Genomic DNA, 25,593 nt, shown 5'->3' on the forward strand with positions numbered 1-25,593 from the left:
CGAGAGAATTTCTCTAAAGCACTAATAGGCCTTTCTTGATCTCTTCGTATGTAACATTAATATTTTCATTACTAGTATTATCACTTGGTGGTAACACATCAAAATTGGACACTTCATAAGTGTCCTTTATATTTTCAAGATGATCCATAGAATCATCATTTATGTCATCAATAAGATCATGTAAAAACATATAATCAATTTCATGTGATTTTTTCATTTTTTCAAAACCATTCTCATCTTCTAAGAAAGTTACATCTTTTGAAACATAAAGCTTGTCATTTTTGAAATCAAAACACCTACAGCCTTTTTAATCTTTCCCATAACTTATCTCTCTTATGTAAGAGAACAAAACATTTACAACCAAAGATGCGAAGGCGAATGAATTTGGGTGAGAATTTAAAAAGTTTTTCATAAGGAGAGGCATTCTTTAATTTTGAGCAAGGCATTCAATTGATTAGGTACGTTGAGGTTAGGACGACTTTGGCCTAAAAAATTTTCAGAACATTTCTAGATACAAACAATGTTCTAGCGGTTTCTATAATATGCCTATGCTTTCTTTCCGCTAGTCCGTTTTGTTGTGGAGTTCTAGGGCATGATTTTTGGTGACAATTTCCATTTTGTGTTAAATAATTTTGGAATTCATTAGACACTCCACCAGAATCGGTTCTCAAAGTGGATATATTACTTTGAAATTGGTTTTGAATTTTTATATGAATTTCTTTGAAAAAGGAAAACACTTCCGATTTATGACTAAGGAAATAAATCCAAACATATCGAGTAAAGTCATCGATGAAAGTGACATAGTAAGACTAACCCCCTTTAGACATGACCGGAGATGGACCCCAAACATCCGAATGCACCAATTCAAAGTGTCTTGAAGAAAGAAATGTTCTAGTTGGAAAAGGAATAGACTTCATTTTTCCAAAAATCCAATATTTGCAATTAATGCCTTTTTCGTTACAAAATTTGTTTTCAAATGGAAAAAGATACATTTTTGAATAGCATGGATGACCAAGCCTTTTATGCCAAGTTTCAATACTTTTCTCTTGGACATAAACACAAAACTAACTTGTAAAAGTTTAAATGGTCCATATAGTAGAGGTCCCCCTTCATATGGCCTTGCCCAATCCGCTTCCCGGACCGGAGATCCTGCAGTAAGCAATCATTAGATGAGAAAGATATTTCACATCCATGATCGACAATTTGGGAGACCGAAAAAAGGTTTAAATTTAATTTTGGAACAACTCTAACTTTTGGAACAAAAAGATTTTGAGAATTTTTGGAGTTTAGAGTTCCAATACTAAAAATTTTCAAAAAGGTTCCATCGGCCGTAGGAACACAATAACCTTTTGAATTGGTGCAAACATCGACTAAGGCATTTTCATGAGGGGTCATGTGAAAAGATGCTCCGAAGTCTAAGATCCAAGAGTACGTACCGGGTGATGATGTAGATGCAATGACCGCACCCGATGTGGAGGAAGTAGCTTTAAAGATTTGTTGAAGAGCCATGGATATTTGACCAAGGGTCTCTTTGAGGTCACCATTTTTGCCTTCATCTTTTTTGGTGGTAGATTCTTCAAGAGCGGCCACCTTAGGTTTGAAAGTTCCATTTGAGTTTTGGGCAAGCGGGTTTAATGTGACCCGGCTCATAGCAATGATGACATACAATCATTTTTCTTCCTCCATTGTAGTTTCCTTGTTTACCAAAGTAGGGGGTTTATAGGTTTTTACATTATTGCCGGGTTTGGAAACGGTAAGCACTTCATCAACATTCTTGCTCATGCCAAGCTTTGTTTCTTCTTGAGTGATTTTGGCAATAACATCCTCTATTGGAGGAAAGATGGATCTATGGAGAAGTGATGACCTCACTTGATCAAATTCGGGACGTAGCCCAAATAAGAATTGGAACAATCGATCTTGTTCCATTTGCTTTTGTCTTAATTCGACATCTTCCATAGCAACCCATTTTGGCTCTAATCCCATAGTGGGTTCAAAGCACTATAGTAGTCTTGAATCACCTTGTTTGGTGGTTCTAATTTTTTCTTGCAAAAAATATGCTCTTAAAAGATCTTTTTGGGTATAGATACCTTTCATAAAAAACCAAACCTCATTGGTCTGACGAAATTTAACTATATTATCTCATACCTTGAGTTTGACATTGTTCATGAACCAAGCAAGGATTTTTGCGTGATTGCTTTCCCAATATTCAACTTCTTTTTGATGATTTTCAATGGCTTTGAGGCGAGCATCTCCTTCAAGAGCCTTTTCTTTGCCACCTTTGATCTTTGTGAGCTCCAATCTAGGTTTCAGAATGGAACCCATAACATACCCCCGAAGTTTCTTACTTTTGAGGTTGTTGTTGTAACGCCCCGAAATTTTAACCCAAAATTTGAAGATTTTTTTTTTATATAACAGCGGAAACAAGAAATAATATAGGGTTAAGTATTTCGAGACATTACGGTGAAGAGAAAACACAACACATTTATCTCATTCCATTTAGCAATGAAAATTAACAGAGTTATAAATTATATGAACAGTTAAAAATTACAATAAACCCAGGCGATTCCTGGAACAATAAATCCAAAAACCTCGATCCGATGCCTCATCCTGCAACCGCTCATAAACCATATTCTTTACCTGAAAAATAGTAAATTGATTGGAATTAGACTACCACGTCTAAGTAGGAAAACTGTAACTCTTAATGCAAGTACATCATGAGTCTAGTATATGATGTGGGTGTCAAGTGTAAATCTTTAGTATATACAATAGCACGTAAAGCAACAACAGTAATCAACACTCATATACGTGAGCAGGTAGAACATGGTATGCAACATTAATAAGCAAGTGAGTTAAGTTATGCAACAACAATAACAATAACATGCATAACTTTCATGTAATAGTTCAATCTTCTCATATTTACCCATTTCAAGATTTCAGTTCATTTAAATTTCAAAATATAGAGCATGCTGAAAGAATATGCACGTCCCTTGAGTAACTTCACTCACTGTGATACCTAACTGTTCTAAATAGTGTTTATATTATCTTATCCCGCGGGTACACACGAGCCAAGGCAACCATCACAAAAGAGAACGTTCGGGGGTATATTATTCAAAGTTGTTTTATTAACCCGAACATTCTAACTGTGACTGAAATCCTAAAGGAGCGGCCAGTGACCGAGAGAACCTCCCAAAGGCCAAAACCAAAAACAGGATGCATCCCTAACTTCTGCAGAAGAACAAAGAGCTACCACCTAGGACATATTGGTAGTCCGGGTCCCCCCCAACTCCGAGGACTGGGGACCATCGAGTCACTTTAGCTTGAAACAGTAAAACACATGTCCCCGGAGTTTTGTACCACCTACCCTCTCCAAGGTAAGCCCGAATCTGAGTGGGTTAATCTTTTCATTTAATTATGTTCCCGAAGTATGGGGCTTTTCCCCAGCTTCCTTCTACTATCATAGCAGTAGAATTCCCAACCTTAGTCATTTTACCAAGGTGTATAAACCAGTTCCAATCCTTTGTCATATTGATTGCATAACCCACCCAAAGTGCTCCGGTGCCTTTAAACCAGTCAAGCACGAATGCCCCAGTGCCTTTAAACCAGTCGGACAACAATATTATATTTTCATTTTCATGTGGATTCACATCATAACTTCGATGGTCTATGCATGACCCTCAATACACATTCATATGCCCACAACAAACCGACCCATAGGTTCGGTTACCAGATCATCCTTCCTCATCATTATTATTTATTTATTTATTCTTTAATTATAAATTGCCACAACGTACCATTAGGTTTTGACTTGTGACATCCCAACACAGGGTGGCATGTATTAAAAGCCCTGCCAAACAAGCAAAGACACTGTTGGTGTCCTTTATAGAGCATGTAGTGCAAATCTTAGAGATTTGGTAATACAACTATATACATTTTTCCAAACACCTTCTCATTTGAACATTCCACAAGATATACAGCTTAGTTGGCATTTGATACTTTCAAGAAATATGTAGTGTTAGGCAATAGTATTTCAGAAAAATCTATACAGTTTAACATGCATATGAACATTGGAGAATAAACATCTTCATGGCCATTTGAACCTTCTAGATGATATACACTTAATGACATTTTGCCTATTTTAAGGAATATGCAATTGAACATGCTAAATTATGCAACTTAGTATATAAAATTGAATATCATTTTACCATGCAGCTAAATAAGCATTTGAGCATTAGTTTGATATACAGCTTCATGTAACAGTGAATAACAACCTAATATGCAGTTAAGTTTGCATTGAATATCAACTTGATATGCAGCTTTGTACGAAATTGAACATACCCTTACTATGCAGTTACATATGCATTGATCATCTAACCAATATGCAGCTACATATGGACCCGAGCATCACCTATAAGCATCTAAATAGGAATTTGCATATCAACTGAATATGCATGTGAATGTTAACTTAAATTTCAACTTAACATGAATCCAACTAGATTCTCATGTATACTTGCTTCCAAGATTTCTCCCACAACAGATTACCAGGTATGTATATTCAGAAATAGCAAATGTTTTAATCCGTTTCCAAACAATTTTAACGATCCCATAAACTAAGCATGTCGATTCCTAATCCTATCACATGATGTTGTGAACCTATAGATTTCATTTAACAGAGATCACTGATATCACATACAGGGCTAGTCAAACTACATTTTTCAGAATCCTATGATGAGACAATCAAAATAGATTAACATTGATCCTCCTTTGAGATCCAATAATAGTATAGCTAGTATGAACATTTTACAGGAATCAACAATTGAGAGCAGTCTACATTTTCAGAGCCACACTTAGCACACCATAAGTACAAATAGGTTTTTATCACTCTTATTAAGATAGCACGCAAGCCAATAGCTCAAGTACCCACGTCGGGTAACTCATTCATATATTGCCCCCTTAGGCAAAACACATATCCATCTACCAGTATATACTCCATCGTATGTGTGAAACCAATATAAAAACCCCATTCCTCAACACCACTATCATACCACATTCCAGCAGTTCAAATAATACATTTTCTGACAGAGAAAAAAAACAAAACAGTTTAAGCATATGTAGATCTGTCCTGACACCAGAGAAGCCTGGCGAATGAATTCACTGTTTAAACATATTACAAAGTCAACCTTGAAATCACGCGAACCAGATTCTAGTTTTCTTGAAAGCCATGTGGTATAATCACATAACCACTATCTGAATGTATAGTTATTTAAATGTATAAGAGCCTAAGTCAATTCCAAAATCCGATACAGAGTTTTAACATCATATGTATTTATAAAGACCTATAAGTGTTTAGTTTATAATCCTCAAATCAATTTAACCAACCTATGAGGCATTTCAAACTCAAGTCATAATATATACTTTTGTCAAGGATATGCAGATTAGAAACTATCAATAAAGTCAATTCGCGAGGCTGGTCGAATTATACACCATTCTATTGACCTGAATTGAGCATAAGGATGCCATATTTTACAAGTGAAACAATCATGATCGGTTAGCAGAAATTAATTTAACATGCTTATAGTCTCAAAATGAACAGACACACGAATCAGTTAACAGAATTTACTATAAGTAAGCTATACGTTCAGAATGAAACCGGCACATTCGGCTAATCAAGAATTAACCTAGGGATGAAATGTGTTACCGAATAAAACTAACATGATCGACCAACCGAACTCACATCAACAGGGTATGTGGGTTATGTGATAAGACTAACATGATCAATCAACAGGGATTTCATCAGCATGATAAAGCATACAAAAATTTCAACGTTTCCTCCACCCAAATACTGGAATGAACACCCCTAAATTCTGTCATCTAACCCCAAGAATCGAACCCCCAAATCTGAGGTTATCAAATACAAGAAATCGGAACCCCACGGCTGGGGCGATCCAGTGCTTCAACCGAAACCCCAAATCGATCGGATTTGGGATTTTCCTGGTTAGGGTTATGCAAGAACTCACAAATCGATGGAATCAGATATTGCCGAGTTAGGGTTTGGCAAGAACCCACCCAAATTCGATATTTAGGCTTTTCCGGCAGCCAAGAATCTCGCCTGACACTCGGTGCATGCCAACCACAGGGTTTCTCCTTGACCAACCCCATCACACCCAGACTAATTCAATATCCAGCAAGAAGAGATACAAGAATCCTACCTGTTTCGGCGCTCATAGGTTGCTGTTGCAGAAGGAGGGCCGCCGGCTCTGATGAGGGGGGTTGCTGCAGCAAGACATCGGGAGTCGAGGAAGTATGCGAGGGAAGGGGAATCGGCAGCAGCACTGCTGGCTGCTGGAAAGGAAACGGGAGGGGAAGAGTGCAGGGGGGGAGATGCAAAGGGTGTCGGCTGCCCCTGCTGGCGCGTGCAAAAACAAGAGGGAGATGGGAGGAAGAGGAAGGCATGAGAGGAAGAGAGGTGTGGGAGGGGAGTAAATAAGGCAGGTGGCCCCGAAACGGAAGGAGGTAGTTACCTCCTCCTCCCCGGCGGCTGCGCACACCCCTTCCCCTCTCACGCCATCGTCTGGCGTTAGGGTTCACTCAGAACCCTACGCAGCATATCGGGGAGCCCAGTATCGGGTAAAAAAAATTTAAACACTTACCTTGCGTACGCGGGGCGCGGCTCGGGTCTGGATCCACGACCCGGGATCCAACCGAGCGTTGGATCTGCGTCCCTCTTGCGATGTGGATCCGTGAGTTGGATCCATATGGATCCAACCGTAAATTTATTAAAATTATTTATATATATTATTTATCTATTTATTTCTAATATATGTATATGATATTATATATATATGGACCCGAATTGATATGGGTCCCGGATCCGAATCGTGGATTCCAGCAATCTATTATAGATCCAACATTAAAATTTTAATTAGATCCATACAACATTAGAATCTCCGAGGTCCAGGATCCAAATGTTGTAATGTGGATCCACCCCTCACATATGCTACCCACTAAAATGTTATAGATCTGATATAAAATTTTTCTTATTAAAAATCTGAATTAGACTTTGTTGATCCGCTTCATTCATCCTGGATCCAATATCAAATTTGATCCCGATAATGAGGATCCATTACCAAAAATCCAATCCATTTGGCCGAAATCCATTATTAAATATTCATTTTAAGGTTCGTGGTCCGATATCTAAGATCCGAATGGAATATCGGAGTTCTAAACAGGATATTTGGGATCTAATATTGAAGATCCAAATAGGTTATCCAAGATCCAATTACGAATAAATAATTAAAACAATAAAATATTCTTGTATCACCTTAATGACTTAAAAATCTAAGTTTATTTATCTAATAAAAATCGCGGTTATTACAGTTCTCCATAGTTGAAGCCCACATCATGTAGTTCTTTCCATTGAGTTTGAAGGATAGGTCGATTTTTGCTTCCATAATGCCACCAAGAAGTGAGAAACGGGAGACAATAGATGAAAAATATACGTACCACGCTTTTTCCTCTAAGAACTGAGTGGCTCTGATACCATGTAATGAGATATGTGGAAATACAAAGAGTGCTATAAACACTTACAATGTCCTACAATGAAAAAACAAAAGAGACAATAGCAGAGTCCACAAAGGGACAACACATACACAAGCCTTGAGATAGACAAAAATATATAAGTCTCTTTATTGAAAGAGAGAGAGCTCTCAAGCATGATTCAAATACAAAGGGGTTCACCCCTATTTATACAAAAGAAAAGAGAAGAAGAGAGGCCACATGGCCTCAAAAGGAGAGCCACAAAAGGGCCCCCCATGGAGTCGTTGGGAGCCCCCAACGACTCTATGATGGGGCCCCTTAGGTGGCTTAAAGAAATTAAAAATAAAAAATAAAAAATAAAATAATTATAAAAAATAAAAAAGGAAGAAAAACAAGTACCCCTATTGGGTACTATGTGAAATGACCATAATACCCCTATCGGGTATTATGGTGTAATACATATATATATGTATTGATACATATATTTTAACAATATGCACCACCCTTGTTTTTTTAGAGAATGAGACAGTAATTCTGACCAAAACCCTTGCAATAGTGACACTAAACATAACTAAGTTCACCTCTTCCACCAAATCCCATCTCCCCTTGTCCTCCAGTCCTACCACAACCTTTTTCACCCATTTTGTCACCCATTTGCCTGAATACGACTATGACATTATCCCCAGAAGAGAATGATTGAAGAGACTTTATCTTAGTCTTTTCTGCAATCAATTAAGCAATTACTTGGGTCACAAATAGTAAGTGAGAATGATGCAAGATGTTACTCATTGTCCCATCAAATTCTGGTACAAGAGCCATGAGAAACTCAATAATTCTGTCAGTCTCCCTGTGCTGATCAAGAATCCCCAAACAAGTTTGGCATGAAGTGCAAAACACACATTTCATGCACTTCTCACATTTTTTTGGCCCTCCATTAGTGCAAGAGCATCCTGGACTCTCTGCATATCATAGTAGAATTTTTAATTAACTTGCTTTCGTGTTGCATACTTCTCAACTCTTGGGTGAGTTGATAATGTCTTGCCCAGTTCTCTTGTTTATAGACTTGCCTGAGATATATCCAAGCTTCTTTTGCCTCATGAAAATTTGAAATGTTGATGGCAATTCTCGGTTTCACGGACCCAAAAATCTAAACCTTGACTTTGCATTATTCATGACCCATTCCTCTATAGGCTTATCAAAGCCTCATTGGAGGCTTTAGGTCTTGCTTTGAAACCATCCGAATAGCCTCTCAATCCTTTTCCAACAACCACTGCTTCCAAAAAATCAGCCCAATATGCATAGTTTGTCCCATTTAACTTGACTGGGATAATCTGGATCCCTTCCTTCTCCATGATACCACTAACAATGAATATTACCTAACTAGAAAGAGTCAAGCTTGCCAAAAATCCAACTAGAGGCATTTCAATGGTCAAGTAAATGACACAAGGCATAAATGAACACCACAATATGATGAATATACTTAAAAATGTTGAATCCATACAAAAACAGCACAACCTCACCAATCAGGTGCAGTAAACACCTAGAAAAGTAAAAAGTAAAAAATTCAAAGCCTCATCTTCCCTGCACATTCTAGCTCTGATACCATGTTTAAAATATGAAGAAAGGAGAGAGAGAGATGCTAGGGTTAGAAAAGGCACAAGATAGGAGAGAACACAAGTTGTTCTATTCAAGCAATATCTTGAGAGAGGTCTCACTTACACATAAAAAGGGTCGACACCCTTTAAAGTACATCAAAAGAAAAAGGTAAAAAGACTAGTATACCCCTTCTTTATAGGGTATGCATATAATAGCTTTATAAGGTTACTTTACACATGTTTATACTACATTATATTACCTATACTTTCAATAGGCGTATGAGTCTATCTTGACCAATTGTCAACCCTGCAGTGGTGCTTTCACACTGCATACGGTTTCTCTATGTTAGTTTTCAAATTAGGTTGCATTTCTTCTAACTCCTATCCTGTTTTCAAATTGAACATTTCTCAAGTCTATCATGTACTCTCTTTAGCTATGAATCTCATTTCTATTGACCAAATCATTGAGTATAATTGTAATATCATTTTTCTCTCTTGGTGATTGTGTCATGTATAGTTGTTCAGGAAGAGGATTGAGATTGGCCATAGGATAGGAGATCTGTATTACTTGGATTGGCTGGACATGAGCACGCACAGGAATTATGAAGTTGGTCTAAGTGGAGCTGCAGTGGATGAGTCAGTTTTGTGGCACTAGAGACTGGTGCATATTTCCAACTCTAGGTTGCAACATATAATTACTTCAATGAGTTTGGGTAAATCAGAGTTATTAGTGTCTAAGTGTGTCCAAGAGTGTAAAACTTGTTGGTTGGCAAAAGGTCATGCCTTGCCATTTAGGGTGAGTGATAGAGAGTCCTTTTGAGCTTGTACATTCAAATGTGTAGGGTCCTTCACCCATTTTGTCTAAGGGTGGTTCTTCATATTTGTCACTTTTATAGATGATTGTACAAGGTTTACTTGAGTTTATTTCATGAAGAATAGAAGTGAACTTTTTGTTATCTTCAAGAAATTTTGTGCAATGCTTGAGTCTCAGTTTTCTATTAAAATTAAAATACTTCGTACAGATTCAGGTAGAGAGTATGTTAGTGGTGTGTTTGAAAATTTCTCGCAGGAAAAGGAAATTGAATATCAGAAAACCTGTCCATATACCCTAAGAAAAATGGTATAGCGGAAAGGAAAACAAGCACATTTTAGAAACTACAAGAACACTTCTCTTTGGTGGATGTATGCCTAGGGATATTTAGGCAGATGCAATATGTATGGCAATATATCAGATCAATCGGATGCCATCAGGAGTACTTAAAGGTATATCTCCATTACAAAAGCAGTATGAGACTGCTCCAAATTATGAGATGATGAAAGTGTTTGGCTGTACTTTCTTTGTACTATTACCTAGCAGATATAGGGACAAACTCTCACCAAGATCTGTGAAGTATTGTTTCTTGGGGTTCTCCCATGGACAAAAATAGTATAAATGCTATGATCCGGTTGAGCGAAAGGTTTGGATATCAAGATATATTATTTTTCATGAGGACACACCTTACTGTGGTAAAAGAGAACAAGAAATAAATAAAGTGGTTGACTTTTCTTTCTTGGTTTCATTTCCTGAAGAAAGTAGTTGAGAAGAGTGGGAGATTAGAGGGAGGTGTTTGCTGACTAGAATAATAGATTTTTGCAGACTTATGCTAGAATGCAAGAAAATGTGGTGGAAATACCTTTTCTGGATAAGATAAAGTTAGAGGAGATAGTGAACTTAGAGGCCAATTTTGATTTTCTCGCAGTTGTTCCAAAGCACATGAGTCTAAAGTCAGTTTCACCTCCATTGTCTCCTTAGGTACGTAGAAGCTCCTGAGTATCTATTCCTCCAACCTGTTTTGTACCCTCTGATTCATTTTCTCCTCAAAATCGTGCCTATTTAGCCCTAATCTTTTCTTATGTTGAACCTAACTCTTATGCAAAGGCTGTTAAATTGTAATTCATAAGACAATATATTTTCTATATATAATTTATATATATAAAAGAAGATACATATACACATATATATATATATATGTATATATATATATATATTTCATATATATGTACATGTATCCATCTACTTATATATATAAAATATATATTTTTTTCTTGTATTAGCTGTAGGGGTATTTTAGTCATTTCTACATTTTACGCATATTCATGTTTTTTAATATGATTGTAATTCCTTCTTTTTATTTTTTTTATTTTTGTATTTTTTTTTATTTCTTATTTTTGTTCTTTTATGTAATATTTCTGTACACAGTCAACAGTCAGCCACACAGTTTAAAAAGATAGACGTTGGGAACGTCTCTAATAAGAGCCGTTGGGAATAGCCCAATGACTCTTTAAGTGTGCTTATAAATAAGGGCTATGTGTGACCATTGAATGTAAATATTACACTAAGGAGTTGTCTCTTTAAGCTTATAAACACTGTTCATTTATTGCACTTTTGTGGTGTAAAGCTTATAAACACTGTATTTATTGCATTCTTTTGTGGTGTAAAGCTTATAAACACTATGCATTTATTTTGTGTCTTGAATATTATTTGAAAACTTGATTGTTTGCAAGGATTCTTCAATAGGTATCAAAGCAAGGTTGGATAAAGAAAGATTGTGTGGATTCTCACTTTTTGGGTGCCTTGAAAAGTGTGCCTTTAATTTTTTGGTGATTGGAGTGGATCCTCTTGTTCATCCAATATTTTAGAAAACTCTTCTATCAAGAAAGGTCTAAAAATCCTTTGTGGTACATATTCTTTTTCATATCTCTCCTCTTTAATGGGTGAAAAAGACTCATTTTCTCTCGACTTCAAACTCAATGGGCCCAACTATCACATTTGGGCCGGAAACATCGATGCTCATATTAAAGGAAAAAGGCTTTGGGGCTATGTCCAAGGCTCAATTCCCGAATCGGAGCTAAAGATAACCTTGATGAAGAAAGGAGAAATAAAAATCCTTGAAGGCGAGGAAAGAGCTAAGGCTCTTGAAGACTACACCAAAAATCATAAAGAATGAGAGATGAGGAATTTCAAAATCCTCTCATAGATTTTCTCATCCCTAGAAACAAAAATTAACGCCAATATTATCAAGTTTAAGAAGGCTTCTCAAGCGTAGGAGTACCTTGAGAAGATGTACACCTCTAGGGATTTGTCCCATAAATATTACCTTCAAAAGAGGGCGCTAACTCTTCATCAAGGAGAGATGATTATAAGGGAGAATTTTGCCGAGTTCTCTTTTATTTGGGATGAACTTGCTATGCTCGAACCCAAGTGGAGTGGAGAAGCCATAGAGCTTCGTCATAAACAATTGAAAGAAGATAGATTTTTTAATTTTTTGAATGGGCTTAGGCTTTAATTCTAACAAATCCGGTCTTCTCTTTTATCCGTCTTCACTTCCCCCTCTCTTGAAGCTGTAATTACTAAACTAAGTGGGGAAAAGACTCGTTTGGGTATAAGCAAGAACAACTAAAGTGTTCTAGCTACACTTTCCAATAATGAAGAAAATGAAGGAGTTAATGCCGTCTCAAGATCGGGGAGCAACTTAAGGACCTACAAGCCTCCTCACTTCAAGAATCAAAACTTAAGTGGTCAAGGAGAGAATAAGGATTATAGCAAGCTTTTATGTCATTTTTGTAAAGAACCGTGGCATGTCAAGCCTATTTGCCCAAAGTGGAAAAAGTTACTTGCCATGGCTACTACATCCCAACCTCAAAAGGAAGAATGCTCGTCATCTTCAAATGGAGTTTTCTCATTGCAACAAATCATGAATGCACTTCAACCTCTTCTAAAAGGGGCTATTTCTGGAGCCACTATGCCAACGTCTTCTCCTCTCGGTAAGACCTCTTAGCTTTTAGAATTGAGTGCTTCTTTTCACATGACCCCAAGTTTTAATTCTTTTTTCGAATACTCAAAAAATCCCTCTCCATCTTTTGTTTCAACCGCGGTTGGAACATCTCTTGAAGTAAAAGAAATAGGAAATTTTGAAAAACAAGGGTTCTTTATTCCAAAAATTAGATTTATACCTAAATTAAACTTAAATTTGCTTTCCGTTTCTTAACTCTCGGATCATGGGTGTGATATAAAGTTTTCATCTAACAAATGTTGGATATAGGATCGCCGGTCTGGGAGATTGATTGGGGAAGGCTCTAGGAAGGACGATCTATACTATGTCGATTCCCTTCAAATTCCAAAGAACCCGTTTTATAATGTTGTCCAACAAAAGGATATTAATGTGTGACATAAGAGACTTGGACATCTAAATATTGCAAAAATTTCTCATTTACCTTTTGTTAAAAGTCTATGTAAAGTGATTTCATTTGTAATGACCGTATTCTTGAAAAAATGAAAAAATTGCCTTTTTGTCAAAGATCTATGTTTGCAACAAGACCTTTTGAAATTATCCATTCGGATGTATGGGGACCGACACCCGTCCTGTAAAACCCCATAAAAAAAAATTGTTTTGGACCCGGGCCGGGTCGGGTCCGACCCAGACCCATTTTCCTTTAGGGTTTTAAGTAACCCGACGCAGGATCCCGAGCGCCGCCCCCCCCTCTTCTCCCCCTTCGTTTCTGGGCTAGATAGGGAAACCCATCGAGGGTTTCCCCATTCGGGTGCCCCCCCTGCGCCTTTAAGAGAGAGGATGGAGGGCGAGGGGGGGGTCACGCCTCCCTCTTCTCTTCTCCTCCCTCTCGCAGCCCTCGCCCCCCTCCACGCCGCTCTCCTCCCTGCTGCGCACATCGCCGACGCCGGCCCCGCTCCCAGGTACGCTCAGCCTCCCTCTTCTTTTCCTCACCCCCCTCGCTGTCACCTCGCCGGGAGGCTGGCAAGCGGCGCACAACCCTGCCGTGCCCTCCTGCCTCTCCGGTATTCATCGGAGGGCCGACAGGTGGCCTGCAAGGCCCCTGTCGTCCCCTCTTCCCTCTGGGGGTGTGCCGGAGTGCCGGCAGGGGACCAATGGCCCCTGCGACACTCCCTCTCCTCGGTGGGTGATAGGGAACCGACGGGAGGTCGGTTGCCCTCCCTGTCACCCCCGTCCCAAGCCCTCACTCTCTCTGGCAGGGGTTAGTCCCCCTGCCAGCCCTCGATCATAGGTAGGCAGGGGCAGTGCCCCTGCCGCTTCATGGTTCCCGGCAGGCAGGGGCTAGCCCCGCTGCCTCTAAAGTTTTGGCGCGCAGGGGTAGTGCCCCTGCCGCCTTCCTGTTTCGGCTGGCAGGGGCAATGCCCCTGTCACCCTTTGTCTTGTTCGGCTGGCAGGGGCAATGCCCCTGTCACTCTTTGTCTTGCTCGGCTGGCAGGGGCAATGCCCCTGTCGCCCTTGATTTTACTCGGCTAGCAGGGGCAATGCCCCTGTTGCCCTTAGTTTTGCTAGGCTGGCAGAGGCTCGTCCCCTGCCGCCTCTTGGCTTCTGGGAGGGCAGGGGATACTCCCCTGCTGCCCCTTGTTTCTCGGCACGCAGGGGCTTGTCCCCCTGTCACCCCCCCGTCTCGAGCTTTCTCCCTCACTCTGTCGGCAGGGGCTAGCCCTGCCGTCTTTTGGTTGTCGGCAGAGGCTCAACCCCTGCCGCTTCTTGGTTGTCGGGAGGGGCTGCCCCCCCTGCCGCATCGATGCTGCCGGCAGGGGCTGGTCCCCTGCCGTCTCGTGCTGGCGGCAGGAGCTCAGCCCCTGCCGCCTCACTGCTGTCGGCAGGGGCTGAGCCCCTGCCGCCTCACTGCTGAGCCCCTGCCGCTTCGCTGCTGTCGGCAGGGGCTGGCCCCCTGTCGCCTCGCTGTTTTTTTCGACAGGGGCTCTTTCCCAGTCGCCCCACTGTTGTCGGTAGGCCGGGGTTCGCCCCCTGTCGCTTTCCTGATTTCAGCCAGTAGGGGCACACCCCTATTGCCTCTCTCTTTTCCTGTAGGCAGGTTTGTTTCTTCTATTTTCCGCATGATAATTAACGTAGCACTGTTGCAGACCTCGCATCGGACCCCTCGCTCTGGCTCCGCGGCCCGAGCCTCGTATCATCTACACGCGTAGACGCACGCAGCTGCACGACATCCCGAGGTAGGGGAAAGTCGCACGAATAGTGTGTATGAACAAAATAAGATAAGACTTCTGAGATAGAATAATTATTTTTGCATATTTGCGTATCTGAAGAAGTACTGGTTGATCAATGTTTTACTCTTTGTGATTCTTTTGAAATTGCATAATGTAAATTCTTTGGGTAGACTCATTTTAGAAAGAATCAAGTAGTTTACTTGGCATGCTTGTATACGTGTACGATTACTTAACTCATAATTGTCTATTATGCATGCTTATTCCTTTGAAACTGCATACTTAAGATAGACTTTGTGAAGAGACTCAAAACCACTGCAATTGCTATTATAACCGAACCTTAAGGCAGGTACGGTATGAATTTTATGTAAGATCATGAAGGGTATTGGAGTGTGAAATCTATACTTTACTGATTTTGATGTGGTAATATCGGCCTCCACAGGCCAATTGCTCAGAAAAGCAAAACATGTCATGTAGGAACCAAAAGAATCATAAACCATTATGTTGCCCTCTCATCGTAGTTGTACCTCTAGGAAGGTACGATCGTACTTTTGGACAAGTACGTCCCATGTGGGTTACGATGGTGGGATGATGAGGTTGTGGCAACCTCGATGAGTGCAATTAGCAAAATGCTGAGATCACATAAAAAGGGTGACCATTCGCCTTCACAGGCAAGATGCTTGAGTGGGTCTAATGGACCAGAGCATATAGGATGGGGTGGCGGTTAAGAAACCCGCGTCGTACCCATCCGATCTTCACGGTTCATCAAGGGAGAGGATGGATGGTACAAAGACTCCGATGGACAGGTTGTTAACAACCACCCCACGAGCAAAAGGCTCAGTTTTCCCCAGTCATCGGAGTTAGGGGAATTGGGATTACCATAAATTATCCTAGGTGGTAATTCCCAGGCACTTCTGCAGAAGTTGGATGCATCCATGGGCCACGAATGCCTTTGGGGATTTACTCTCTTGGTCACTGACCGTCCCCTTAGGAGCGGACTCAGTCAGCCATCCAGGTTAATGAAAACACCTGACATAATAAACCCCCGGATCGGTCTCGGCTGTTTCTATGTTTCGCGTCTGTGCGTACCCATAGGCCAGTTAATATCAGAACTTAAAGAATATATTCATGAATAGTTGTAGATGACTGAGACTTACACTGCGTCAACTAACAACTCTTTGCACTTATTATATCTGTTAGAATAGACTACAGTTGCTTTAATTGCTTAAATATCATAACTGCTTATCTCATGAATGTCCTGTTTTATTTTCATTCTACTTATCTGTTCGTGCACCTACTGGTTTGTTATGAAACTGACCCATTTCATGGGCAGGTGAGGAGTAGGACGTCACTGGCAGCCGATGGCGTGGTGCAACATGGATCAAGATTTATCTTCTTTCTGCTGACGGCTTGGCTCTGGGACTTTTTGGAGTTTTTCTTAGATTTATTGAACTTTGGAATAAAATGCTCATTTTGTAATAAACTGCAGATTTTAATCGATTGCCTTATTTCTTAAATTCCTTTAAGATGTTGTACATGTGAATGATGGTTTTTCAGCTAACGTACCCAGGATTGTTGACTTGTGTTCCTTTCTAAATGTCTTCCGCTGTTGTTTTTAAATATTAAACTTTAAATCTTTGAAAGGTTTTTTCGATAAGGTTTTCGAAATCACAAGTCGAAATTTTGGGGCGTTACAACTTGGTATCAAAGCCAGTTCAGAAAGCGGTGAATCTTGACTATTGAGCATCCCATCGCGCTGTAAGTAAGTCTTTGATGTGTTATAGCATGTTTCGACTAAATTATATTCTTGTTTTATTCGTAGTACCGTTGGATAGATGGATCCGTTTACTGGTTCTAGTGGTAGTCGCGGTAGGAGTACGCGTAGAGTACGTGGCCGTTCCGTAAGGGAGAGGGGCAGACATGAGATGTTCGAGGCTGGTTACTGGGCTAACCGCCCTCCTCTACCCATTTTTGCGGATGAGCAAGACTTCCCACTACCGATCGCCTACCAGGTACCCTTGGCAGCAGCATGGGCTGAGGTGCATGCTCGAGAAGGTGGTTTCGCGCCTTCAAACGTTCGGGTGCACCATCACACACCACAGGAGTCATCGGGAGATTTTGTTCGTCCTGAGTTAGCAGAGGAGTGCGGTTTCTGCGGAGAAACAGGGCACACCATGGATGCTTGCCTCCACAAGGCCGAGCATGACGGCAAGATCGCAATTTCGACTGCAGGCGAGCAACCGCCCCCTCCAGCAGACCCAGTTGGCAGTGTATCACCCACATACACACCTGCGACGGATTCTTCAGATTATAGTCTTGGCTCACCGGAATATACTCCGGCGACGCCCCTTTACAGGCAGGAGCCCTCCTACGAGGAGCCACTTCCCTTCACCCCTATGCGCAGATTCAGGCGCACAGACAATAGAAGGCAATATCTTAGGAAGTACTCTAGCCGTCCTTAAGGGGAGGTAGCACTTACCCAGTTTTGTTGGAGTCTGTAAACTCATTTATAATTACGGAATAGAACTTTTGCTTATGTACCAGCACAGCTGGATTCTAAATATTTGACTTTCGTAATAAAGATTTATGTTTTTGCCTTTGCTTCTATACTTATGCCTACTTATACGTCTTTAGTATTTTTGACTTTAATCTTGGTTGCTTTTTAAGGATGGCGGGAAACTCAAGCCACAGCATGGCCGATGAGTTGCGTAAACAGAGGGGATTCATGATGGATACCCTCAACTCCTTAGCTGAGGCGATTCGTAACAAGGGTCGCCCCCATCAGGATCCAGGTTCCCTTGTTGGGAATGCACCAACCGCCACATATGAAAAATTTCTGAAGCTGGACCCTCCTACTTTCTCTGGCAAGGTTGATCATGACTTGGCGGAGAGTTGGGTTAAAGAGGTGGAACGGGTGTTCCAAGTGTTGTCCGTTCCTGATGATAAGAAGACAATGTTCGGGTCCTTTCGTTTGAAGGACGACGCTCGCGAATGGTGGGACACTACGCGGGAGGTGCAGTTTCCGGGTGCTGAGGTGATTCCGTGGGAGGCCTTCCGAAGGGTTTTTCTCGGAAACTATTTCCCTCCCCATGCGAGGGAAAAGAAGAAGGTGGAATTTCTGGAGCTGTGCCAAGGAAGCTTAAGTTTGAACGAATATATCGCCAAATTTCAACGGTTGAAGCGCTATTGTCCTCACCTATTCGAGGATGATCATGAGCGGGCCGGGAAGTTTATTCGCGGACTGAAGGAAGGACTCAGGCATAGGGTTCTCACCAGTATGCCCGCGACTTTTTCTGCGGCAGTAGCAGCAGCCACCCTACTGAACGAGGATTGGGAGCGTTAAAAAAGTGTGCAAGTCAAGAAGTTAACCGCGACAGGTGGCGAGCAGAAGAAGACCTTTTCCGGCGGCACAGGGCAACGACCACCTTTTCTAGTGAAGACTGAAGGAGGGAAGAAACAGTTTCCTCCAGCGAAGCGCCAACGACAGCAGGGCAACCCACCGTCCAGGCAACCGTCGGGAGATAACTGCCCCAGGTGCAAGAGGCCTCATGTTGGACAATCTTGTCCGCGGGACACTGGCGGATGCCTGTACTGTGGCAAGATGGGCCATTTCATACGCGACTGCCGGAAGAAAGCAGCAGATGACCTCAAGCGAACCGGCAACGTATCTCAGCCTCCTCGACCACCTCATCAGCAGCAACAGCGAGCACAACCAAGCAGTGGCAGAGAGCCGGGTCGAGTTTATGCAGCCACGGTCGATCAATTGACCAAAGGGGATCTCGTTCAAGGTACCATTCTTGTTGCTGATCAAGCAGCTTTTGCACTCTTTGATTGTGGTGCCACACATTCGTTTGTTTCAGAAAAATTCGTAAAACAATTGCATATAACGGTAAAAACGCTTGATAATGCATTAGACGTGTATAACCCCGTTGGGAAGAACACGGTTTGCACCACTTTCATAGCTGAATTGGACGTAGTTGTGGCAGAGCGGCACTTGCCTGCTTGTGCTATCCTGCTGGAGATGACTGAATTTGACGTCATCCTAGGCATGGATTGGTTGCACAAGTATCATGCTAAGATCTTTTGCCGTGATGGCAAGATCGTTTTATCACCTCCAGACTCTTCGAGAGTAGAATTCAGAATCCCCAGACCTGTTCGAGCAAGCCGGATGATCTCGGCGCTTAAGGCACAGAACTTCTTGCGGAAGGGATGCACTGCCTTCTTGGTTAGTGTTATCCAGTCAGATCCAATGCCCATTCCCATCAGTGAGCTAGATGTTGTTCGCGATTACCCTGACGTTTTTCCTAAAGAGCTGTCGGGACTTCCACCGTCTCGTGAGGTAGAATTCAATATTGAATTGCTACCAGGTACGACACCAATCTCCAAAGCACCCTACAGAATGGCGCCAGCTGAGCTTGAGGAGCTGAAGAAACAGTTGCAGGAGTTGTTGGATCAGGGATTCATTCGCCCCAGCGTTTCACCTGTGCTCTTCGTAAAGAAGAAGGACGGGACTTTGCGTTTGTGCATCGACTATCGAATGCTCAACCAGGCCACAATAAAAAACAAGTACCCATTGCCGCGTATCGAAGACTTGTTCGATCAGTTACAGAAGGCCAAGGTTTTCTCGAAAATCGATCTTAGGTCCGGATACCATCAACTCAGAATTAGGAATGAGGATATTCCTAAGACGGCCTTTCGGACGAGATACGGACATTACGAGTTCACAGTCATGCCGTTCGGACTGACCAATGCCCCCGCAACTTTTATGGACTTAATGAATATGGTGTTCCAGCCATTTTTGGACACCTTCGTGATCGTGTTCATCGACGACATCTTAGTGTACTCAGAAAATCGAGAGCAACATCGGGAGCACCTAGAAATTGTGTTGGAAACCTTGCGAAAGGAACGGTTGTATGCCAAGTTCTCTAAATGTGAATTCTGGCTCGAGGAAGTTATGTTTCTGGGACACGTTATTTCTAAAGAAGGAGTGTCCGTAGACCCTGCTAAGGTGGAGGCTGTACTTAGTTGGCAGCAACCAAAGAACGCACGTGATATCAGAAGTTTCCTTGGACTAGCGGGTTACTACAGAAGATTCATTCAAGATTTTTCTAAAATTGCGTTACCCCTGACGAAGTTACTGAAGAAAGAGGCTAAATTCCTATGGGACGAGAAGTGTGAGGCGAGTTTTCAGTTGTTTAAGGAGCGACTTACCGGTGCTCCTATTTTGACCTTAGCTTCTGGTAAAGGCGGATTCGTGATTTATACTGATGCCTCTGGGTTAGGCCTAGGGGCCGTGCTGATGTAGAATGGGAAGGTGATCGCTTACGCTTCTCGACAACTTAAAATTCACGAGAAGAACTACCCAACTCACGATTTAGAGTTAGCTGCGGTGGTGTTCGCACTGAAGATATGGCGACATTACTTGTATGGGGAGCAATTTGAGGCATTCACCGATCATAAGAGCCTTAAGTACCTATTTTCGCAGAAGGAATTGAACATGAGACAACGGCGTTGGCTTGAATTCCTCAAGGATTACGACTTCACCCTCTCCTACCACCCAGGAAAGGCGAACGTCGTGGCTGACGCCCTCAGCCGCAAAGCACCGGAAGTTTCGATTAATGCTTTATTTGCTGGATGGAGGTTGGTCGAAGACCTAGCCTCATGGGAACCTTTCGCGATCACTCATGGTTCTTTCGGTTTATCCCACATTGTTGCTCAACCTGAGCTACTAGCGAGAATCATCAATGGGCAGAAAACTTATGCGCGCTACGAGAAGTTGAAGGCTCAAGCGATTTTGGCAGATACACCTTTTCGTCTGAAGGAGGATGGAAGTATATGGTTGAAGGAGCGCCTTTGGGTCCCTGACGACCCGATTCTTCGAGATGAAATTTTGGCGGAGGCCCACAAGTCTAGGTACACAATTCACCCGGGTAGCACGAAGATGTTCAAGGACCTACAACGCAGTTATTGGTGGAACGGTATGAAGCGAGACGTGGCTGAGTATGTCTCGAAGTGTTTAACGTGTCAGCAAATCAAGATCGAGCACCAGAGACCCGGTGGGGTCATGCAGCAGATGAAGATCCCTCTATGGAAGTGGGAAGATGTTACCATGGACTTCATAGTCGGTCTTCCGAGGACGCGGAGGAAGCATGACGCGATTTGGGTGATCGTCGATAGACTCACCAAGTCGGCTCACTTCCTACCTATCCGTCTCAACCAATCTTTGGATAGTCTCGCTGATCTCTATGTTAGAGAGATTGTGAGATTGCACGGTGTTCCAGTCTCGATTATCTCCGATCGTGATCCTAGATTCACTTCAAGGTTTTGGGGACAACTTCAGTTGGCGTTGGGCACAAAGTTGAAGTTCAGCACTGCGTTTCACCCTCAGACTGACGGGCAATCGGAACGTACGATTCAGACCTTAGAAGACATGCTTCGATCCTGTATGATGGACTGGAAGGGAGAGTGGGATTCCCACATCAGTTTGGCGGAGTTCGCGTATAACAACAGCTATCATGCGAGCATCGGGATGGCCCCATACGAAGCTTTATATGGGAGGCCATGTCGATCACCTGTTTACTGGGACGAGGTTGGCGAACGAAGTTTGGAGGCACCTATAGTTTTGCAACACTATACTCAACAAGTGCAGATGATTCGAGAACGACTTCGTATCGCTCATAGTCGGCAGAAGAGCTATGCAGATAGACGCCGATGAGAGCTTGCCTTCGATATTGGTGAGATGGTTTTTGTTAAGGTATCTCCGACGAAGAGTGTATTTCGGTTCGGGAAAAAGGGAAAGCTGAGTCCTAGATACGTCGGACCGTTCGAAATCTTGGAGCGGATCGGAGAAGCAGCTTATCGCGTGGCGTTACCTCCGCAGTATGCTCAGATCCATAATGTTTTTTCACGTATCCATGTTGAGGAAGTATGTTCACGATCCATCGCACATCATTCATTATGATGATGTGGGCATTAGAGGGGACTTGACATTCGAAGAAAGACCAGTGGAGATCGTCGACCGTCGTGACCAAGTGCTAAGATCAAAAACCATTTCCTTTGTAAAGGTTCGGTGGCAACATCATGGAATTGACGAATGTACTTGGGAACCTGAGAGCGATATTAGAGAAAAATATCCTGACCTGTATTTTGATTCTTCAAGCTAATAAATATTTCGCGGACGAAATTATTTTAAGAGGGGTAGGATGTAAAACTCCATAAAAAAATTGTTTTGGACCTGGGCCGGGTCGGGTCCGGACCCGACTCGAACCCATTTTCCTTTAGGGTTTTAAGTAACCCGACGCAGGATCCCGAGCGCCCCCCCCCTCTTCTCCCCCTTCGCTTCTGGGCTGGATAGGGAAACCCATCGAGGGTTTCCCCATTCGGGTGCCCCCCCTGCGCCTTTAAGAGAGAGGATGGAGGGCGAGGGGGGGGGGTCACGCCTCCCTCTTCTCTTCTCCTCCCTCTCACAGCCCTCGCCCCCCTCCACGCCGCTCTCCTCCCTGCTGCGCACATCGCCGACGCCGGCCCCCGCTCCCAGGTACGCTCAGCCTCCCTCTTCTCTTTTCCTCCCTCTTCTTTTCCTCACCCCCCCTCGCTGTCACCTCGCCGGGAGGCCGGCAGGCGGCGCACAGCCCTGCCGTGCCCTCCTGCCTCTCCGGTATTCACCGGAGGGCCGACAGGTGGCCTGCAAGGCCCCTGTCGTCCCCTCTTCCCTCTGGGGGTGCGCCGGAGTGCCGGCAGGGGACCAATGGCCCCTGCGACACTCCCTCTCCTCGGTGGGTGATAGGGAACCGACGGGAGGTCGATTGCCCTCCCTGTCACCCCCGTCCCAAGCCCTCACTCTCTCTGGCAGGGGTTAGTCCCCCTGCCACCCCTCGATCATAGGTAGGCAGGGGCGCCCCTGCCGCTTCATGGTTCCCGGCAGGCAGGGGCTAGCCCCGCTGCCTCTAAAGTTTTGGCGCGCAGGGGTAGTGCCCCTGCCGCCTTCCTGTTTCGGCTGGCAGGGGCAATGCCCCTGTCACCCTTTGTCTTGTTCGACTGGCAGGGGCAATGCCCCTGTCACTCTTTGTCTTACTCGGCTGGCAGGGGCAATGCCCCTGTCGCCCTTGATTTTACTCGGCTAGCAGGGGCAATGCCCCTGTTGCCCTTAGTTTTGCTAGGCTGGCAGGGGCTCGTCCCCTGCCGCCTCTTGGCTTCTGGGAGGGCAGGGGATACTCCCCTGCTGCCCCTTGTTTCTCGGCACGCAGGGGCTTGTCCCCCTGTCACCCCCCCGTCTCGAGCTTTCTCCCTCACTCTGTCGGCAGGGGCTAGCCCTGCCGTCTTTTGGTTGTCGGCAGGGGCTCAACCCCTGCCGCTTCTTGGTTGTCGGGAGGGGCTGCCCCCCCTGCCGCATCGATGCTGCCGGCAGGGGCTGGTCCCCTGCCGTCTCGTGCTGGCGGCAGGAGCTCAGCCCCTGCCGCCTCACTGCTGTCGGCAGGGGCTGAGCCCCTGCCGCCTCACTGCTGAGCCCCTGCCGCTTCGCTGCTGTCGGCAGGGGCTGGCCCCCTGTCGCCTCGCTGTTTTTTTCGACAGGGGCTCTTTCCCAGTCGCCCCACTGTTGTCGGCAGGCCGGGGTTCGCCCCCTGTCGCTTTCCTGATTTCAGCCAGTAGGGGCACACCCCTATTGCCTCTCTCTTTTCCTGTAGGCAGGTTTGTTTCTTCTATTTTCCGCATGATAATTAACGTAGCACTGTTGCAGACCTCGCATCGGACCCCTTGCTCTGGCTCCGCGGCCCGAGCCTCGTATCATCTACACGCGTAGACGCACGCAGCTGCACGACATCCCGAGGTAGGGGAAAGTCGCACGAATAGTGTGTATGAACAAAATAAAATAAGACTTCTGAGATAGAATAATTATTTTTGCATATTTGCGTATCTGAAGAAGTACTGGTTGATCAATGTTTTACTCTTTGTGATTCTTTTGAAATTGCATAATGTAAATTCTTTGGGTAGACTCATTTTAGAAAGAATCAAGTAGTTTACTTGGCATGCTTGTATACGTGTACGATTACTTAACTCATAATTGTCTATTATGCATGCTTATTCCTTTGAAACTGCATACTTAAGATAGACTTTGTGAAGAGACTCAAAACCACTGCAATTGCTATTATAACCGAACCTTAAGGCAGGTACGGTATGAATTTTATGTAAGATCATGAAGGGTATTGGAGTGTGAAATCTATACTTTACTGATTTTGATGTGGTAATATCGGCCTCCACAGGCCAATTGCTCAGAAAAGCAAAACATGTCATGTAGGAACCAAAAGAATCATAAACCATTATGTTGCCCTCTCATCGTAGTTGTACCTCTAGGAAGGTACGATCGTACTTTTGGACAAGTACGTCCCATGTGGGTTACGATGGTGGGATGATGAGGTTGTGGCAACCTCGATGAGTGCAATTAGCAAAATGCTGAGATCACATAAAAAGGGTGACCATTCGCCTTCACAGGCAAGATGCTTGAGTGGGTCTAATGGACCAGAGCATATAGGATGGGGTGGCGGTTAAGAAACCCCCGTCGTACCCATCCGATCTTCACGGTTCATCAAAGGAGAGGATGGATGGTACAAAGACTCCGATGGACAGGTTGTTAACAACCACCCCACGAGCAAAAGGCTCAGTTTTCCCCAGTCATCGGAGTTAGGGGAATTGGGATTACCATAAATTATCCTAGGTGGTAATTCCCAGGCACTTCTGCAGAAGTTGGATGCATCCATGGGCCACGAATGCCTTTGGGGATTTACTCTCTTGGTCACTGACCGTCCCCTTAGGAGCGGACTCAGTCAGCCATCCGGGTTAATGAAAACACCTGACATAATAAACCCCCGGATCGGTCTCGGCTGTTTCTATGTTTCGCGTCTGTGCGTACCCACAGGCCAGTTAATATCAGAACTTAAAGAATATATTCATGAATAGTTGTAGATGACTGAGACTTACACTGCGTCAACTAACAACTCTTTGCACTTATTATATCTGTTAGAATAGACTACAGTTGCTTTAATTGCTTAAATATCATAACTGCTTATCTCATGAATGTCCTGTTTTATTTTCATTCTACTTATCTGTTCGTGCACCTACTGGTTTGTTATGAAACTGACCCATTTCATGGGCAGGTGAGGAGTAGGACGTCACTGGCAGCCGATGGCGTGGTGCAACATGGATCAAGATTTATCTTCTTTCTGCTGACGGCTTGGCTCTGGGACTTTTTGGAGTTTTTCTTAGATTTATTGAACTTTGGAATAAAATGCTCATTTTGTAATAAACTGCAGATTTTAATCGATTGCCTTATTTCTTAAATTCCTTTAAGATGTTGTACATGTGAATGATGGTTTTTCAGCTAACGTACCCAGGATTGTTGACTTGTGTTCCTTTCTAAATGTCTTCCGCTGTTGTTTTTAAATATTAAACTTTAAATCTTTGAAAGGTTTT

General features: G+C 43.3%; 1 protein-coding gene and 1 long non-coding RNA gene across 4 annotated transcripts in view; both read left to right on the top strand.

The window, feature by feature from the left end:
- The window catches only part of LOC149847121 (chaperone protein dnaJ 10-like), a 104,966-nt gene that overhangs the window by 34,293 nt on the left and 45,080 nt on the right, over window positions 1-25,593 (top strand). The window lies entirely within an intron of this gene.
- On the top strand, window positions 18,055-25,427 carry LOC149847122 (uncharacterized). Its single transcript, XR_016430344.1, has 2 exons — window positions 18,055-18,914; window positions 25,278-25,427. It is a non-coding gene; the product is annotated as an uncharacterized LOC149847122 (long non-coding RNA).

The sequence above is a fragment of the Nuphar pumila genome, chromosome 2, assembly GCF_984573655.1.
Source record: "Nuphar pumila chromosome 2, dmNupPumi1.hap1.1, whole genome shotgun sequence".
In the NCBI taxonomy this organism is placed as follows: Eukaryota; Viridiplantae; Streptophyta; class Magnoliopsida; order Nymphaeales; family Nymphaeaceae; genus Nuphar; species Nuphar pumila.